General features: G+C 44.9%; 1 protein-coding gene across 1 annotated transcript in view; it reads left to right on the forward strand.

The window, feature by feature from the left end:
• The window catches only part of PRR5L (proline rich 5 like), a 176,594-nt gene continuing 172,354 nt past the window's right edge, over positions 1 to 4,240 (forward strand). The window contains exon 1 of the mRNA XM_011940721.1: positions 1 to 265. The gene's annotated coding sequence lies outside the window, so the exon portion shown is untranslated. The remainder of the gene's footprint in view (positions 266 to 4,240) is intronic.

Genomic DNA, 4,240 nt, shown 5'->3' on the forward strand with positions numbered 1-4,240 from the left:
ACTTTGCCCTCCTTTCTCCAATGTTGCACTTGTTTTTTTCAGTCTGGAATCGGCTAAACAATGATTTCCTGCAGTGGGTATCAGCTTTTCATATTTTCTGCCTGCTTCTTTGTCAGTCTTCAGGCCCCAGGTGAGTGAGTGGCGAGCCAGGCCCAGAGAGCTCTGGGTCCATTGGAACATCCCCTTCTCAGGAGGCTGGAAGGCCATGGTCCTTCACCTCTCCCCAGCAAGGTGGAACCTGCCCTGGAAGAAGAAACCAGATCAGGTAACACGAGAGAGACAATGAGAGGTTGGGGCTAGGGAGTGGGGTTGCAGGGGATGGCTGAGTATCCAGCCCGAGGAGGATGGGTTTCTGGCTTCAAGACATCCTATTTTCTTGAGAGCCACCATATGCTGTTAAATAAATAGAGGTCAAGTTCAGCAGCCTCCCAATTAGGAAAATGCCCTCAGTCTGTCTGGCCCTGTTCAGTGCCTCTGATATCTCTGGGTGACCAGGGTCTTCATGGCCCGTGTAGATTTATTGAGGTGACTGTTGCCTTAATGATAGCTGCTAGTACTAAGCTCTTTCTCTATGTATTGCATATGTTTACCTATTACTGTATGTCTCTCACTGAATGATTAGTAATGATAGCAAACCCTTATGCAATGTGCCTCAGATTCTTGCTTCATTCAAACCCAGGCAGTCTAGTTCATCTGCGCCTTTCATCATCATGCCCCTTGTAAAGCTTTTTTTTTTTTTTTTTTTACAACGTTGTGCTAATAAACCAAGGTCATCACAAGATTTCATTTTGAGAAGCAGTGATGTATAATGATAGCTATGTGTATTGTGAGTCCTTTGCCCTGTGCCAGGCAGCGTTCTAAGTGTTTTGCAGCTATTTCATCAGATGGATACTTTATGATCTCTATTTTATGGATGAAGAAATTGAAGTACGGAGAATTTAAGTCATTCACCCGGGGTCACACAGTTGTTAAATGGCAGAGCCTGTATTTGAACTCAGTTTTCTCTTAAGTATTGTGGGAATCTTAGTCCTGCCCAGCCGTGCTGGTCTGGAGTTAGTCTGCTTCTCTAGGTCATGGGGTATAGAGGATGACATTCAGTTTCTGGCTTCATAGAACATCTGCACCCAAGTTGTCAGCTTAAGGATTTTTGTTTGTTTGTTTGTTTTAAATGATTTTTCTATTGGCATCAACTAGTCTTGCTTGAAGAAGATGGAATTGCTCAATGATGACAGTGAAGGAATTTGAAAGGATGAGAGTTGCTCAATGAGTGGTATCTCTTTTTTGGCCAGAGACCAGGCTAAGTTGCCTCATGTGTAGGAGAACATATGTCAAATATACAGGACTCATGGTATATTATGAAAGCAAACTTTATTTTTGCCTATCATTGTCCCTAATTTTTTTCAGTGGGTCCTCACTCTTCCCTTGCCCTGGGATGAAAATTAAAGCAGGTCCACAACTCTTCTGGGCCCCCTTCAGGAATCAAAAGTTCTTAAGTCACTTTTAGTTCCAGCACAGCCTCATTCAGCAATTGGGATGTCCAGTCCCAGGGAATCAGCCAGATCTTCGAATTTGGTTTCCAGTGGAGACTTCTCTCCCTCCTCTAGTGGGGCCTGCAGCTTGGAAAGGGGGTCTATGGATGGCTTCTCATTTCCCACATTAAGTTTCCATCCTTCTCTCCTGTGGCTTACTGATGATTCTGACTCCTGGCAGGGTGAAGGGAGAATAGAGGAGGCAGGAAAGGAGCTGGAAGTCCTTACTTGGTTAATGCTATGGCAAGCTGGCATTTCACTGGCAGGTTCTGGTGGGTGTGTAAACCTAGTTCTTTCTCTCTTGCACAATCTTGTGGATAGTTCAGAGAGCACCATTATTTCTCATCTTTGGGGATCTCTGAGTTGCTGGTCCCTTGAAGCTGGTTGCCTAATAAGACTCCTTCTTAGTTCCCTGGCATCTAAGCAGTGCCATATTAGTTTGCTGGGGCTGCCATGACAAAATATCACAGACTGAGTGGCTTAAACCAGCAGTCCCCAGTTTTTTTGATATCAGAGACCAGTTTTGTAAAAGACACTTTTTTTCCACAGACCAAGGTGGGGATGGTTTCAGGATGATTCAAGTGCATTACATTTATTGAGAACCTTATTTCTATTATTATTACATTATAATATATAATGAAATAATTATACAGTTCACCACAGTGTAGAATCAGTGGGAGCCCTGAGCTTGTTTTCCTGCACTAGACAGTCCCATATGGGAGTGATGGGAGACAATGACAGATCATCAGGCATTAGATTCTCATAAGGAGCACGCAACCTAGATCCCTCACATGCGCAGTTCACATTAGGGTTCGTGCTTCTATGAGAATCTAATGCTGCTGCTGATCTGACAGGAGGCAGAGCTCAGGTGGTCATGTGAATGATTGGGAGCAACTCTAAATACGGATGAAGCTTCGCTCTCTCTCTCCCTGCTGTGTGGCCTGGTTCCTAACAGGCCACAGACCAGTACTGGTCCATGGCCCGGGAGTTGCGGGCCCCTGGCTTAAACAACAGAACTTAATTTTCTCACAGATCTAGAGGCTAAAAGTCCAATATCAAGGTGTTGGCAGGTTTGTTTTCTCCTGAGGTCTCTGTCCTTGGCTTGTGGAAGGCACTTTCTCACTGCGTTCTCACATGGTCTTTCCTCTTGGCATGTCCAAATGTCCTCTCCTTATAAGGACACCAGTCAGAGTGGATTAAAGCCTACCCTAAGGGCCTCATTTTAACTTAATCACATTTTTTAAAGGTCCTGCTTCCAAATACAGTCACATTCTGAGGTCCTGGGGGTTAGGGCTTCATCATATAAATTTTGGGAGGATAGTTGAGGCCACAACAAGTGCTGTCAGCTTTTTTCTGAAGGTAAATTTCCATTCCTCCTGGTGGTCCCTGTCAGAAGGACCTACACATCCCACAGGTTGGCCACGGTACATCTCTGGCTTATGGAAAATACTCAAGTTCCATTATCCCAGGGAATCCAAAGCTACCACGTTCTCCTCACTCCAGCTGATCACTCCGTCTCTCTTGTATTTTGGGATTCACAGACATGATTCAGACATCAGCTGTCAGTGACAGTCAACCTCCAGGGACACAGCGTCTTGGAGGCCACTCTTGGAGGATGGATAGCGGACAATTGGGACTTGGAGTGCACCTATTGCTGTCTCCAAAATTCTTCCTCTATGCCACCAACTGTTCTCCTCAGCCAACCTTCTTTGTGGGCTGGAGGTGGTCAGGTAAGAGGGAAACCAGCTTCATGCCACTTATTCTGTCATCCCTGCTTGATGGCCTCAGTGTCATAGCTCACTTTGAAACATGTCTTTTGTCCTTGGCATTACCCGAACTGAGACCATAGTCATTTTTACATCCCACTACACAAACAACATCTCATTTAGTTTTCGTAAAGAACCCTAGGAGTACTTCTACATGTGGAAGAGGAATCTGGAGCTCAGAAAGGTTAACAAATTCACCCAAAAGAGATTATTCAGTGAGTGCAGGGAGGGGAGTAGAGATTCAAGCTTTAGCCCACTTCATTATTTACTTATCTGGACCTTCATCATCTAGGCTTCTTAGAGCTTTTACCTACTGGAGTAGTTTGGTCTGTGCTGGTAAAACGTTTTCTTCTCAGCAGAAAGCTATAAAGGTAAAAACAAAAAACAAAAAACACCACACTTCATCTCCACTTGCACCACTTGTGATGCAGGGGCTGGCAACAGGCGTGACAGGCGTATCAGGAGCTTTCTTGGGTATATTGTGAGATGACCTCTATGTAACCAGGAAAGTTCTTTGACTGCTTGAAAGTCCTCCATCCCTGCCCCAGTATAATTTAATCAGCAAAATAATGAAGTTCAAGTGAAATATCTTTTTTTTGTTGTAGAAATGCATAAAGGCAATTCTGTTAGTCTGTTTTGTGTTGCTGTAAAGGAATACCTGAGACTGGGTAATTTTTAAAGAAAAGAGGTTTATCTGGCTCACGTTTCTGCAGGCTGTACAAGCATGGCACTTGCATCTGCTCAGCTTTTGGTGTGGCCTCAGGGAGCTTTTACTCATGGTGGAAGGTGAGTGGGGAGCATGTCACACGGCAAGAAAGGGTGCAAGACAGTGCCAGGCTCTTTTTTTTTTTGAGACGGAGTCTAGCTCTGTCGCCCAGGCTGGAGTGCAGTGGCCGGATCTCAGCTCACTGCAAGCTCCGCCTCCCAGGTTTACGCCATTCTCCT

Source organism: Colobus angolensis, unplaced genomic scaffold, assembly GCF_000951035.1.
Source record: "Colobus angolensis palliatus isolate OR3802 unplaced genomic scaffold, Cang.pa_1.0 Scaffold192, whole genome shotgun sequence".
In the NCBI taxonomy this organism is placed as follows: Eukaryota; Metazoa; Chordata; class Mammalia; order Primates; family Cercopithecidae; genus Colobus; species Colobus angolensis.